At 35.4% G+C, this 16723-nt stretch overlaps 1 protein-coding gene across 1 annotated transcript in view; it reads left to right on the forward strand.

The window, feature by feature from the left end:
• The window catches only part of LOC147790680 (uncharacterized), a 41137-nt gene that overhangs the window by 7645 nt on the left and 16769 nt on the right, over positions 1 to 16723 (forward strand). The gene's annotated exons all lie outside the window — the stretch shown is intronic.

The raw sequence follows: 16723 nt of genomic DNA on the forward strand, positions 1-16723 counted from the left end.
TGGTTTTCCTATTTTATGCAGATTCCATAAGAAGGGAGATCCTATCATGAGTCAAACTCAAGTTATTGGATTCAAAGTTCTAGAGCTATTTTATCTAACTCGTTGTGATCTTGAGCACCTTTAGAGTGGTTGCAGAAGTAACCCTCCGGTGTTGATTGAAGCTCTTGGAGAACATGTAATTTTATATATTTTTTATAGTTAATTTATATATTGTTGTATATTACAAACAAATTGAAATAATACTTTACATCCCCGTCTTTCTTTCTTCCGTGCAAAACTTAACATGAAAACTATATTATTTCAATATTCACTCGAGAAACAAGGGGTGAAAACTATATTATTTCAAACCCTCCATTATTGCTTCTACTTTGCGTGAAAATGCTTCCACTAAATCATGTTACTAACTAGTTGGTTTGGTTTGGTTCAATTCTTGGGTCCACTAGATTGAATTAAACTCTTGATAATATAAAAATCATAAGTTTCTTAAATTAAGTTAACTTAAAAGTTTAACCCCTAATTTTTTTTAGAATGTTTAGCTTTGTGTCTAGTTGATTTCTAAATGCTTAGAAGTATCTAATAAGACTTCTATTTAAGGAACTTTTCACTATAAAAGATGTAAGACTTCATGTTATTATTAAGGAATTTCAAATGAGTGATTTGATATATCGTAGAGGACAAAATATTTATTTGTTTCAAATATCTAACGTTGACCATTCTTTTTTGTCAAGTATTTTGAATATTATCATTGTGAATTAATGGCATTAGATTGAATCTAATTAATAACAATATCCCAAAACTCATATAAAGATGACATCAAAATTAATACTTTAATTTCATCTTCAAAATTTATTTCCACTTAACTCAGTTGACTAATAATCATAATAGTCACTCGTGCACAAATATTTACAACCTTAAAAAGTAAAATTAGAAGGAGTACAAGAAAAAAGTGTTTAAAATAGTTTCAAACTATAGAAAAAAAAAATAGTAGGAATTGGTCAAAGTCAACATCCATTGATCACTTATGGCACAACACAACACAACACATATGAGGGTAACATTTTTTCATTTCTCTACTATATTAGGCCCTTTGGTTTATTGGCTTTACAAGATGGAGACATGAGGTTTTCTATGTTTGAAATAAATTTGGTTGATTGTTTTCTGGTTAGCATTGGTACCATCAAAACTTGTTTATTTCTTTGAAATGTTTGAGTTTACAATTTACATGTTTTCATTTTTCTACTTTGTCTGCTTGCATTTTGAAATGAAGATAAATTAGTCTTAGGGTTTTAGGCAGATTGTTATAATTATAATTTTTAACTAAAAAAAAAAAAATTAGTCTCGTTGTCACGCTTAAAACTACCCTATAGGTATAATCGACCTATTATCCTTCCACCAATAGGAGAAAAAGGCAACGTTACTATGTGAAACTAGTTTCATGTCATTTATTCAACAATAAGGGTGTTAGCATGCATTTGGAAATGAACCCATATTTAAAAAATTTATATAAAATAGAAAAGAATTGTTATTTCAAAGACAATGATACTATGTGAAACTAGCCTCAAGATGCTTCCTTAACTCTTAGGGGCGGTAAACCAATGGTTCCTTCACCCAAGACCCATGGTCCGACTCCCTACATTGAAGGGATAATCTAGAGAATCATTCCAAGAACCCTAACGGATGGGTTACAAACTCACATTTTGGTGGGTTCTTAAAGCACGGATTGCAAGTTAGAGGTTGAAAACAAAGTAAAATGATAAAAGGAACCAACCAAATTCGAACGGGTGACCTCTTGATCTGCAGTCAAATGCTTTACCACTGAGTTATGGACTCATTTTGCATGATTTCAACCTTAATGACCCCTTCTACAGAGTGTCAGTCTAAAAGTGTAAAAAGCGTCTCTCCAAAATAAAAGGGCCCAACCAAGTTCAAACGGGTGACCGGTCAAATTCTCTACCACTGAGCCATGGATCCATTTTGTAGGATTTTAACCTTAGTGACCCCTTAGACATAGTGTCGGTCCAAAAAGTGTAACAAATTTCTATCCAAGATAGAAGGGCCTGTTAGGATCGCACAACAACGCACACGCTCAATCTAGATGAACACAAAGAACAGGATAGAGAAAAGTGCAAGGAGAACTCTGGCTAAAAGGATTTTTCTATTGATGACTTCACGTATGTACAGTAAGAGAGAATTACATAGAATAGAAAGTACTTTTCAAAGCTCTGGCGGACGGGATATATATATAGTTCAGTTTACTATATATAGGTTTACCAGATTTAATCATCTACTATATATAGCCATTTACTATATATAGCTTTACCCTATTTAACCATCTACTATATATAGCTATTTACCATATATAGGTTTACCGGATATAGTTTTACCAAATATAGCTGTACCGGATATAGCTTTACCAAATATAGCTTTACCGGATATAACCGTTGACCAAGATATAAATAAGCCGCAGGCTCCATATCCTAACAATTCTCCCACTTGGAGACTGATCTAGTCAACCAAGAATTTCATTCTCAAACGACCATGAGCATCTTCATGGTCTTCATGGCACCATATCAATTGAGGCTTTGCACAACCTCAATATTCCAACAACACATTTTGTCAACATGTTTGCTGGATTCTTTGCATCCTCTATCTTCTCCAAACACATCACCATCTTTCACTAACCTGCAAGTGAAATGGTATCGTCTTATGTGTTTTCTCTTTAAATGATAGACCGGGTTCCTTCGCCAACTGTATGACACTATGACTATTTCTGTTAAGAATCTTCGTGCTGCTTCTTGCCCATTCTTCCAGATAGTCAGTCATCCATATCGTCTTCTTTCCAGCTTCAACTATTGCCACGTACTCAATGTCAGTACAACGCATTTTTGAAGCCTAGACGTCCCATCATCCATGGCTTGCTCCTATTTGGTTGTATCCTCCAACTGTAGGGTCTCATCAAAGGGTTGTGGTTCCCTTTCATCAGCAACAGATAGTGTAATGAAGGTATATACATATCTGGTACTCTGATAGTACAGGATGATCTTCTCAACACCAGTTCAAGTGTCAGTTGCTCCACTGCTGATTCCTCCGCAACAACCTCAGGAGTTTGTTGAGTATCTTCTACAAGATCACATGGTGATTTTCTCCGCAACTCAACCTCAACTCCCACTTGCTTTGTTGTCTTGGAACCTTGCTCCACATCTGGTTCCTCAGCAGTAGTCTCAGGAGTTTCTTGAGTATCTGCTACAACAACACTAGGTGAGTTTCCCTGCAACTCAAGCTCAACTCCCACTATCTTCATGCTCTTGGAACCGTGCTCCACATCTGGTTCCATTTCCAATCACACTTTCTTCAATTCTCTGGCGGTCCTTGTGAAGCTAACTCGTTTCTGCTTGCTCATAACGTAGTTCTCACAACGACCCACATCAACAGATTTCAGACCTTCTAAAACTCCTTTCGCAGCCAGCCTCTTCATTCCTTTCGCGCTCATAGGTTCAAGTCTATTGTGCTGTAGACTTGAATTTGAAGCACTCTCAGCAACAGCAGCTATGTTCATACACCCTGCAGTGGTGTATAAGGTTCCAGATTTTGAGCCACGTGCTACCACCGTAGCACCCTTCATAATCTTCCACGAACTCTTCCCTAACTTTGTTGCATAACCTGTGTTGTCCAACTGACCAATAGAGATCAGGTTTCTTCAGAGACCAGAAATATATCTGACATCCTATAATGTCCACTGATTTTCTGCTGGAGTTTTTATGCAGACATCTCCTTTTTCTTTAATCTCCAAATCTTTGTTGTCGGCAAGATACACCTTCTCGAAATTTCCAGACTTGAAATTCCAGAACAACTCTTTATTTGGAGACGAATGAAAAGATGCACCTAAATCCAAAATCCAGGATTCAATCGAACTATCCACGCTGAGGATTAGAGCATCCTCAATGTCTTCTGCTGAATTTATAGAATTATCACATCTCCAGATTTGTGATTCTGCTTTCTCTTTGGTCTTGTACAACCTGTCCAAAAGTGACCTTTTTCTCCACAATTCCAACACGTTACGTTTGGTCTATTTGGAGATTTTTCTCGGTTCTTTCATTTTGATCGCCCTTTGTTTGAGCCCTTCGGTTTACTTCTTCCCCTTCGATCAACACTGAGAGCATTGCCTGGTGAATCTCCAGTTTCCCGTTTGTGAATACTTTTGCTGAAAACTACATCTCGAATTTCACAAAACTTCAGTTTATCAGATCCTCGGGAACTGCTGATTGCGGCAACAACAGTATCCCATGACTCGGGTAAGGATGACATCAAAATCAATGCTTTCATTTCATCTTCGAAATTAATTTCCACCGAACTCAGTTGACTTATGATCATATTGAATTCATTTATATGATCAGCAACAGGTCCACCTTCAGACATCTGTAGATTGAACAATCTCCACATCAAATACGCCTTGTTCATAGCCGATGGTTTTTCATACATATTTGACAGCGTCTTCAATAGATCTGGCGTTGTCTTCTACTTGATAATGTTGAACGCCACGTTTCTGGATAGCGTCAACCGAATCAGCCCCAAGGCTTGTCGATCCTTGAGCTTCAGCTGTTCCATGGTCATGGATTCCGACTTCACTCCCAACAGAGGTTCGTGAAGATCTTTCTGGTACAGATCATCTTCAATCTACATCATCCAGAAACCGAAATCGGATCCATCGAACTTCTCAATTCCAATCTTTGAACTTTCCATCTTTACAGATCGTGGTGAATTTCGCCTAGCTCTGATACCAGTTGTTGGGATTGCACAACAACGCACACGCTCGATCTAGATGAACACAAATAACAGGATAGAGAAAAGTGCAAGGAGAACTCTGGCTAAAAGGATATTTCTATTGATGACTTCACGTATGTACAGTAAGAGAGAATTACAGAGAATAGAAAGTACTTTTCAAAGCTTCAGTGGATGGTATATATATATAGTTCAGTTTACTATATATAGGTTTACCAGATTTAACCATGTACTATATATAGCTTTACCTGATTTAACCATCTACTATATATAGCTATTTAATATATAGCTTTACTAGATATAGTTTTACCAGATATAGTTTTATCGGATATAGCTTTACCAAATATAGCTTTACCGGATATAACCGTTGACCAAGCTATAAATAAGCAGCAGGCTCCATAACCTAAAGGGCCCAACTAGGTTCGAATTGGTGACCTCTTGATCTGCAATAAAATGCTCTAACATTGAGCTATGGTCCCATTTTGTATGATCTCAACCTTAGTGACCCCATTTACAGATTATCGGTCCAAAAGTGACCCTACCAAATCGGCTATGGACCAATTTTGTATAAATTGGTGGATTACCTATCGGGAATTAAACACAGGTCGTTAGATTTAAAGTCGAAAGTGCTAACCACTACACCATAAAACCACTTGTTAAACTTTATTTTGGCAGCGATTTTGATAAGCGCTAACAACACTGGATTTTGCAAAGCTAGAGATCGTAGTATCCTTATATACTTTCACAAGGTGTTTTCAACTTCTTTTATAGGTAATTGAACTTTCGAGTCCATGTAAATGATTGGTTGGATTAGTATCAGTTGAAGAAGACAGAGGAGAGAAGAGAGACTTTGTTAGAAATTCTCCCATAGGTAATCCCCCAAGGTGTTTTCAACTTCTTTTATAGGTCGAATTTTAAAATCAAACCACAACAAAATTTACTTCTATCTAGCAAAATTATTTTTTTGTTTGAAACAAGATTATTCCCTTCTTTTTCTAAAACTAAATTTGACTCTCGAATAGATTTTAATAGTTTTGTTATTTAAATGTTCTTTAAAATTTTTGTACACCGAGTACAATGGAAATAATACTTTATTTATTTATTTATTTTTTACTATTTTGTAATTTGTATGGTATTATTGGAGGCTTTTGAATGAAATATGATAATTGATTCTATGTCCTCTTTGACAATTTTAGATACCTCAATATCCGATATTTGATTTTGGGTATGGATACAACTAGCTGATTTCTTTTGATTACATTAATGAATGTATGTAGATGTTTAAAGTGTTGATCTTAATGGTTTTAGAAAATATCAACACATCATCGATATAAACTATCGAATTTTTTTGAAAGGATTGAAAATATCATTCATAATCTTCTGAAATTCGGATGGAGAGTTATTTAGCCTAAATGGCATGACGATCCTCTCATTAAATGCTATTTTATATTTGTCCTTTTAGGAAACTAGAATTTTCCGAAATCCCAATTTCATGTCGAATTTTATAAAAACATTTGACTCTAAATTCTTTTTATCAAATCATTTTTGTTTTGGATTGGATATCTTATTTATTCTAAAACCTTATTCAGAGGTTTGTAGTTAATTACTAGTATCAGAATTTCTGGTTTCTTTTCACCATGTTGTTAACCTAAAATGCCAGACATGACCACATGCTCTTTGAAGACCTTATCAGCTTCCTCTACAAAATATCACCTAAAATGTCACACTATTTAGTGTTCGATGCTTTTTGACTTAACCCTAAGGTTCTATTTAAAGTGAACTTGTGATAATTTTTGTCAAATTATATATTTGAATACCTAATACATTAAGATATAATCTTATTTCAATAATATTAAAATGTCGTAGAATATCATAATATATGTTTAATTAATATGAATCTCATTCAAATTTCAAATATATATTTTTATTTAATGTTTATGATACACATCAATTATTTTAATATTTAACATATCAAATACGTTAATATGTTTTGATATTATACTTCAAGACTATAGGAACTTGCTCAGAGGACCTGAGAGTTACATTGGCCTACAATGCATCTCATGGACGATGCAAAACTATGGTGGCGCTTGAAGGTGAATTGTATAAAAAACTGGTCATGCACCAAAAAATCATGGGAAGACCATTGATGGAATTGAAGCAATCGACGCTCCCCTGTATGGGTTTCCAATCAAAGACCTAATGTTTGATGTTGACTCTTTTGAAGAAAGAGCCACATGATCAAACAACAAGAAACGGGGCGGTATCTCTAAGAACTCTATCACACACATAAAAAAAAATATGTCGAAGAGTTAGACATTACACAGAAGATCTGGCTTTCATCGAGGAGACCCGAGTTCGATTCTCGAAAATGAAATTTTATGTTCTTATTTCGTTTATTTTATAGTTTCATCTTTTGTCACCAATTATATTTAAACTTTACCTAGGTTTGAGAAGCACTATAATGGATGAGTTCAATAGTATCTTAAATTCAAAAGACTTTTATGAACTTGGTTTGAGAGGCACTATAATGGTTAAGTTCAATAGTATCTTAGATTAAAAAGACTTTTATGAACTTTGAACCTTTAATACTGTTATGTCATAGATATTTGGTTCAATTTCAACAAGTGAGGTTGAGGTCATTCAAATGGTTAATGTGATAATCCGGTCATTTTCAAGGTCTCTTTTGTTGAACGCCATCATGGCTGAGATGACTGAGATGAGCACCAGAGTGAGTTTGACAAGGAGGGTCGTAGAGAACCACACCCCAAGCCAAGCTCATGTTGGGCTTAACAAACTGAAAATCCAAAAACACAAACCCTTAAATGGGAACCAGGATGCTATGGAATTAAAAAGCTTTATTTCTTACGTAGAACAATACTTGAAGGTTACAGGAACTTGCTCATAGAACCTAAGAGTTACGTTGGCCACAATGCATCTCATGGACGGTGGCGCTCGAAGGTGGATGATATAAAAAATGGGTCATGCACCATAAACTCATGGGAAGACCGTTGATGGAATCGATGGAATCGACGCTCCCCTTGATGGGTTGCCAATTAAAGACCTGACGTTTGATGTTGACTCTTTTGAAGAAAAAGCCACACGATCGAACACCTCGAAATGTCACGGTAGCTCTAAGAACTCTATCATACGACCTGAGAGTTGAGGGCTACAGGAACTTTCTCATTCGACCTGAGAGTTACGTTAGCCGCAATGCATCTCATGGACGATACAAAACTATGGTAGTTCTCGAAGGTGAATGGTATAAAAAATGGGTCATGAACAATAAACTCATGGGATGATCGTTGATGGAATCGACACTCCCCTGGATGGGTTGCCAATCAAGGACCTAACATTTTATATTGACTCTTTTGAAGAAAGAGCCACACAATCGAACAGCTTGAAACGTCGCGGTAGCCCTTAGAACTCTAACACACACAGGGAAGGACGTGTCGAAGAGTTAGACATTAAGCAAAAGATCATGCTAAAACTCTTCAGCGATCTGACAAAAGACTTCAAGACATCTACACCAAAAATCCATTGTCATCCAACGGTAAGGATATTTGGCTTTCACCCAGGAGACTCGGGTTCGATTCTTGGCAATGGAGTATTATTTTCTTATTTCATTTCATTTTACAGTTTCTATCTTAGACTAAAAAGACTTTTATGAACTTCGTACTCTTGTTATAGTTATGTTATAGATATTTTGTTCAATTTCAAATGGTTAATGCGATAATCCAGTCGTTTTCGAGGTCTCTCTTGTTGAACGACATCGTGGTTGAGATGAGCAGGTAATTCAAATGGTTAATGCGATAATCCAGTCATTTTCGAGGTCTCTCTTGTTGAACGACGTCATGGTTGAGATGAGCAGGTGATTCAAATGGTTAATGCGATAATCCAGTCGTTTTCGAGGTCTCTCTTGTTGAACGACTTCATGGTTGATGAGCACCCGAGTGAGTTTGACAAGTTGGGCTGTAGAGAACCACACCTCAAGCCACGTTCATGTGGGCTTAACAAACTTAAAATCCAAGAACACAATCCCTTAAATGGAAACCGGGATGCTAAGGAATTAAAAAGCTTTATTTTTTATGTAGAACAATACTTGAAGGTTACTTGAACTTGCTCATAGGACCTAAGAGTTACGTTGGTCGCAATGCATCTCATGGACGATGCAAAATTATGGTGGCGCTCGAAGGTGAATGGTATAAAAAATGGGTCATGCACCATAAACTCATGGGAAGACTGTTGATGGAATCGATACAATCGACGCTCCTTCTTATACAAAATTTGGATCAACCAAGAGATAAAGCTAGAATTAGATCATGGAACCTTTTTCTAAATCGAGTCACTCCACAATCGAACTTGATCAAGGCTTGATTGAATGACTCAGATGCAATCTACCACAAGAATTGCATAAAACTTAGAAATGACAAAGATATGCTCGAATTTCTACACGAGGGATCATCTCAACTTGAGAGATCAATTTCATTGATCACAAATATGCTTTTACATAATAATGTGTGGGTATTTATAGTCTCCGCACAAAAGAAGTTAGTGGTTGTGATTTAATATCGATCCTTTTAGATCTCCACAGAAGACGAAGTCAATTTGAGCATTACAAACTTTATGAAATTAAAATGAGAAATAAAGTTTTCTAACCACTCATGAAATGATGCTTGCAACTTCATCCGCTACTTCACCCATGCAAATATTTACTTTTGAATCTCCAAATGGTCTTGACTCAAACGACTCAGCTTGTCACACATGAAATGATGGTTGAACCTAGCCTATCCAATTTTGTAGATGAAGTATGAATGCTTGTTGAATCTTCTTGGCCTTGGGTTGTGTAATAGGTCCAGTTGGAACATCGTGATTCTTATCATCATCCCCCTCTTCAAAAGGATTCGTCCTCGAATCAGAAAAATCATCACCTACATCAAAAGGACTCAACTCAGCAACATTGAAAGTAGAATGTACACTGTGATTCTTATCATCATCTCCCTCTTTAGGATTCTTCCTCGAATAAGAAAAATCATCACCTACATCAGAAGGACTCAACTTAGCAACATTGAAAGTAGAATGTATTGACAATTCTAAGGGAAGATCAATTTTATTGTTCCATACAATAAAATGAGTCATTTTACTAAATGTCTTATAGAGCATTTATAGTCAAATAAAGAATTAGGAATCCACGCTATCTACAAACGCACTCCCAATTTAGCTATCCACGCTAACATTAAAATGAAAATTCATCAGTAAAATTATTTACGCTAACTCATTGAAATTTTAAAAAGAAATCATCTCTAAATTTAGATAAGATAGTAAGTAATATTACTTGAATCACGTGTGGTGAAGGTCGAACAACACCTGACCTTCAAGTAATTTTAAAAAGAAAATTTTGAAACATTGAAAATGAAAATTCTCAAATTTTAAAAAGAAATAATCACCAAATTTAGATTAAATAGTCAAGTAATTTTAAAAAGAAATAATCACTCATTTTAGATTGAATATTTATGTTATGCAAGTTAGTCAACTTGAATTAGGTGCGGTGAACGTGGATCAAACACGTGACTTTCAGATCTTCAGTGATGCTCTCACGTGACTTTCAGATCTTCAGTGACGCTCTCCAAACTAAGCTATCCCTGCTAACATTAAAAATAAAAATTCATCGGTTAAGATATTTTCACTACTTCATTGAGATTTTAAAAAGAAATAATCACTAATTTTAGATTGAATAGCCAGGTTATGCAACTTAGTCAACTTGAACGCTCTGCAAACTGAGTTATCCCCGCTAACATTAAAAATAATAATTCATCGGTTAATAAGATATTTTCACTACTTCATTGAGATTTTAAAAAGAAATAATCACTAATTTTAGATTGAATAGCGAGGTTATGCAACTTAGTCAACTAGAATCAGGTGCAGTGAACGTGGATCAAACATGTGACCTTGAGATCTTTAGTGACGCTCTCCCAACGAAGCTATCTGGGCTAACATTAAAAATGAAAACTCATTAGTAAAGTATTTAGCTAATTCATTGATATTTTAAAAGGAAATAATCACTAATTTTAAATTGAATAGTCACGAGTGAAGTTATGTGATTTGAATCAGGTGCGGTGAACGTGGATCGAACACGTGACCTTCACATTTTCAGTCTGACGCTCTCAAAACTAAGTTATCTTCGCTAATATTTGAAAAAAAAAAATCATAAGTAAAGGTATTTTCGCTAATTCATTATATTTTAAAAAGAAATAATCACTAATTTTAGATTGAATAAAGTTATGCAACTTAATGAACTTATGCAACGTAAACCAAGTGCGGTGAACGTGGATTAAACATGTAATCTTCAGATATTAAGTCCGAACTAAGCTATCCCCGCTAACACTAAAAATCAAAATTCATGTGTAAAGGTATTTCTGCTAATTCATTATTCGTTGAAATTTTAAAAATAAATAATAACTAGTTTATTTTTTATGCAACGTAAACCAAGTGTGGTGAACGTGGATTAAACATGTAACCTTCAGATATTAAGTCCGAACTAAGCTATCCCCGCTAACATTAAAAATCAAAATTCATCTGAGCTATCCTCGCTAACATTAAAACTAAAAATTCATAAAACTATAAGGTGCGATGAATGCAAATTGAACACAAGACCTTCCAATAATCAATTTGATGCTCTCCCAACTAAGCCATCCTAGATAACATAAAAAATAAATAATCACATGTTTTAGATTGAATAGTAAAGTTATGCAACTTAGTCAACTTATGCCAGTTGGATAAAAAACGTGACAGATCTTCTGCTAATTCATTGAGATTTTAAAAAGAAATAATCGATCTTCTACTAATTCATTGAGATTGAGATTTTAAAAAGAAATAATCGCTAATGTAGTGAACGTGGATCAAACGTTACCTTTAAATCTTCCTTCTACTAATTCATTGAGATTGAGATTTTAAAAAGAAATAATCGCTAATGCAGTGAACGTGGATCAAACGTTACCTTTAAATCTTCAATATGACGCTCTCCTTGAGCTATCCACGCTAATATTAAAATTATAAATTCAAAAAGAAATAATCGCTAATGCAGTGAACGTGGATCAAACGTTACCTTTAAATCTTCAATATGACGCTCTCCCTGAGCTATCCACGCTAATATTAAAATTAAAAATTCAAAAAGAAATAATCGCTAATGCAGTGAATGTGGATCAAGCGTTACCTTTAAATCTTCAATATGACGCTCTCCCTGAGCTATCCACGCTAATATTAAATTTGAAAATTCATAAGTAAAGGTCGCTAATGCAGTGAACGTGGATCAAGCGTTACCTTTAAATCTTCAATATGACGCTCTCCCTCAAGCGTTACCTTTAAATCTTCAATATGACGCTCTCCGTTACCTTTAAATCTTCAATATGACGCTCTCCCTCAAGCATTACCTTTAAATCTTCAATATGACGCTCTCCCTCAAGCATTACCTTTAAATCTTCAATATGACGCTCTCCCTCAAGCATTACCTTTAAATCTTCAATATGCTCTCCCTGAGCTATCCACACTAATATTAAAATTGAAAATTCATAAGTAAAGATATTTCAACTAATTCATTATATTTTAAACATAAATAATCACTGATTTTAGAAAGAATAGTCAAATTATACAACCTGAACAACGTGCGGTGAACGTGAATCGAACACATGACCTTTCTTCAGTCTGACGCTCTCCCAACTGAGCTATCCCACAATCATTGGAAATGAAAATTCATCAGTAAAGGTATTTTCGCTGATTCATTGAGATTTTAAAAAGAAATAATGACTAATTTTTTATTGAATAGTCAGGTTATGCAAAAAGAAACTGGTCCGATGAAGGTGGTGATCGAACACGTGACCTTCAAATCTTAAATCTGACACTCTCAAAACTGAGCTATCCCCGCTAACATTAAAAATGAAAGTTTTTAAGTTTTAAGTAAAGGTATTTTCACTAATTAATTGAAATGTTAGAAAGAAATAATCACTAATTTTAGATTGAATAATCAAATTATGCACCGTGAACCATGTGTGGTGAACATGGATCGAACACGAGACCTTTAGATCTTCAATCTAACGCTATCTCAACTGAGCTATCCACACTAACTTTAAAAATGAAAATTCATCAGTAAAGGTTCGCTAATTCATTGAAATTTTAAATAGAAATAATCACTAATTTTTAATAAGATATTCAAGTTATCCAACTCGTATAAGGTGCGGTGAACTAGAACACATTAGGTATTTCCGATAATTCATTGAGATTTCAGAAAGGAATAATGACTAATTTTAGATTGAATAGTCAGGTTATGCAACTAGAATCAGGTGCGGGAAACGTGAAGATCAAACTCGTGACCTTCAAATCTTCAGTCTGACACTCTCCCATCAGAGTTATCCCTGCTAATATTAAAAATGAAAATTCATAAGTAAAGGTATTTCCGCTAATTCCTTATATATAAAAAAGAAATAATCACTAATTTTAGATTGAATAAGCAAGTTATGTTTTTAGATTGTATAGTCAGGTAATAAACTTGTATTAGGTGCGTTGAACGTGGAAAAAACACGTGTGATCTTCAAATCTTCAGTCTAACAATCTCCCAACTGAGCTACTCTTGCTAACATTAAAAATGAATATTTATCAGTAAAGGTATTGGGTACGCTTCTGAAAATTCAACAAAAGGCAATAGTATTAGACCGAGATGCCAGATTTAAATCTCGCTTCTGGAAAATTCAACTAAGGCATTGGGTACGCAGTTATAGTACGACATTCCACCCATAAACAGATGTTCAAACAGAAATGCTCAAGCAAATATTGGAAGACATGTTGAGGGTATATGTGATGGATTTTGCAGGAAGCTCGGATAAGTACCTACCCCTTATGAAATTCACTTATAATAATACTTGCCAAGCCACCATACAAATGGCCACATACGAGGTTCTCTATGGACGAAGATTTCGATCCCTTATCTTTTGGGAAGAAGGGAGGCAAACGACAACTATTGGGCCAGAGTTGGTGCAAAGTACCAAAGCCGCAGTCCAGAAGATTAAAGCTAGGATACAAACTGCACAAAGCCGAGAGAAAAGCTATGCAGACCTAAGGCGCAAGGACATGGAATTGTAGGTAGGGGATCATATATTCCTAAAGGTAGCACCCCATGAGAGGGGTGCTCAGGTAGGGTAAAAAGGGGAAGCTAAGCCCTAGGTTTATCCGTCCCTTTGAGACATTAGAAAGGATTGGATATGTGGCCTATAGAATCGGGCAATGCCCAAACTTGTCTGCGGTACATAATATCTTTCATGTATCCATACTACGGAAGTATACCCTAGATCGTTCGCACATACTGGCTCATGAAACTCTCTTCTTGAGAGATGACCTAACTTATAAAAAAGACCCGATTCAAATAATAGACAAGAAGAGAAACAAGAAAATCTCTCTTGTTAAGGTCCTATGGAAGAATCATAGAGTAAAAGAAGTCACTTGGGAAACAGAAGGCAAATAAGAACCTTGTACCTTGATCTATTTTAGAATAAACACTTTGGATGACTGAAAGTTTTCAAAAGAGAGGAGAATTTGCAACACTCAAGGTCTCCAATAAGAGACAGTGTATAATCCCTACTAGGTTGTATCTAGAAGTAAAGAACAAGTAAAATTGAAAAAACATTGAGAAAATGTTACTTTTTCTAATTTGTATAAACTTCCCGAATCATTAAATTTTTTATAGAATAAGAATTACAAGTTGCTTAAAAAAGGAAGGCTCCGATCGGAGAAGACTTTTCTGGCAGAAGATTCAGAAAAATCAAGAATGAAATTATAGAAATTCTAGACGTTTCAATGGTAGTGGAAAATCCGTCTATAAATTATGAATAAGAGTAGACTATTAGGGGAAAGAAGCAAGCTTAATCGAGTACTCAATCGAGAGATACGAGTTTTTTGTTTTGGGGTATCGTGTTCATGGGTTTACCTAGAATTTGAGAACTATAGTCCACTATTCATTTCCAAACTTGTTCCTGCACCTTCTAAATAAGTTTACCCATAAGTTTGGTGAAGGAAAGAGGTCCTCAAAGTGCTAGTAGGTTTTCACACGAATTAGTCCACGTTAGGTTACCCTCTAATGTTTTCCTAAGCTACAACCTCAACTCCTAAAGCCTAACCCATGACATTATGTATAAACCTAGGTTCATCAATAATCCATGTACCAAGTACCTAGAACTATGTGAATAACATGCTAAATAAGTTGCTAGGATCCATACCCATAAGTAACCATTATCTGCATTGCGATGTGTACTAAAAGGCCCCTATTCCTCTTTAGGTAGGATGTCCTGCAATATGTATCATGAGCTGGATGTTATGATAGGCCTACCTTTCCCATCAGCTAAACGAGATGTCCTGCACCACGATTTACCAGTAGGATTACATGATTATGACGACACCACTCATGTGTTCATGGGGATTCAAGGTTATTTTAGCGGAAGGTCTTCAGGATCAGTATATGATACATGACACGATGACCTCTAAGTTCTAAGATCCTGAAAACATAACAAGAAGTAATATCCTAGCTTAAGGTCGCGATTAAGAAACTACGAGTAAGCTACTTACTAAGTTTTACTCACTCCATGTTTATCATTTTTTTAAGTAACTAAGAGTTGGGTCGTGGATGAGAGTGGACTTTGGAGTGTGGGCCATGGACTAACCTCTATTTTTAATCTAGTATTTTTTGTTCTTTTCTAGATTCAAAATAAACAAAAAATGATAAAAAAGCCATGAGGAATTTGTAGAAAAATTATGGATTTTTCGAGAAAAATAATAATAAAATATTCGGAAAGTGGCAAATTACCAAAATACCCCTAGAAGAATGGATAATTACAGAAATGCCACTCTAATTAGAATCAGAGCATCTACCGTGACCATCCGAGCAAAATCCTTCTAACACAAATTTCAACCGTCGGATCTCCTCCAAAATTTGATATGATCTACAACAAACATGCACGGATCATCACATCCAACGACTAGTATTCAAAGCCAAGGTCGGTAAGGCTATGATCGGAGTTGATATCTCCGAAAAATTATCCAAAAAGTTCGATCTCTAAATAACGAAGATTCTGGAGCTCTCAATGTCTGTTTAAGCTCCTCCTATAAAGTATGAAGTAGGAGCAACAATACGGAATAAGAATCGAGAAAGGTCGATCCCCCAATCGAAGGCAAAAAGCGTTTAGATTGTGGGTCTCCTACTCTCAGATTTCTTCCAAATTCGAGAGCAATCCTCCACCATTTCTCTTCAAACTTCTAAATAATGAAGTATCTGGAGCTCTCAATGTCGGTTTAAGCTCCTCCTATAAAGTCTGAAGTAGGAGAAACAATAAGGAATAAGAATCGAGAAAGGTCGATCCCCCAATCGAGGGCAATAAGCGTTTAGATTATGGGTCTCCTACTTTCAGATTTCTTCCAAATTTGAGAGCAATCCTCCACCATTTCTCTTCGAACTTATTCCTACCATTTCTCAACAAGATTACCCACAAGTTCTATGAAGGAATATAGTGCTGAAAGAGCCTAGAAACCATTCCCCCAATTCAATCAACCATTCAAGAACTTCAAGTAAAACTTGAAAATCCAATCGGAGGATACATGATGATTCGTCGAGCAAGAATGATTCCAATCAGTTTCTACACCTCCAAGGAATGCTTCCATACAAGACCACAAAGAAAAGTAACCTCGAGAGCGTGTCGAATTGAAGGAAATAGGTTTCGAAATTAAATTGGGGATAAGAGTCGAATTCCTATCTACGATCTCTTTTCCTTCAAATTAAGGATCCTCTAGCTTCAGAGGAAGAAGTTGAGTAAACTTGATGAAGGAATCGAGAGATCGAAAAATAAATACATTAAAGACATTTACCAAGAGATTGTACTATGAAAGACGTTTACCAAGTAAATAAATA

The sequence above is a fragment of the Cucurbita pepo genome, chromosome 10 (genome assembly GCF_057944985.1).
Source record: "Cucurbita pepo subsp. pepo isolate OVF chromosome 10, ASM5794498v1, whole genome shotgun sequence".
NCBI lineage: Eukaryota > Viridiplantae > Streptophyta > Magnoliopsida > Cucurbitales > Cucurbitaceae > Cucurbita > Cucurbita pepo.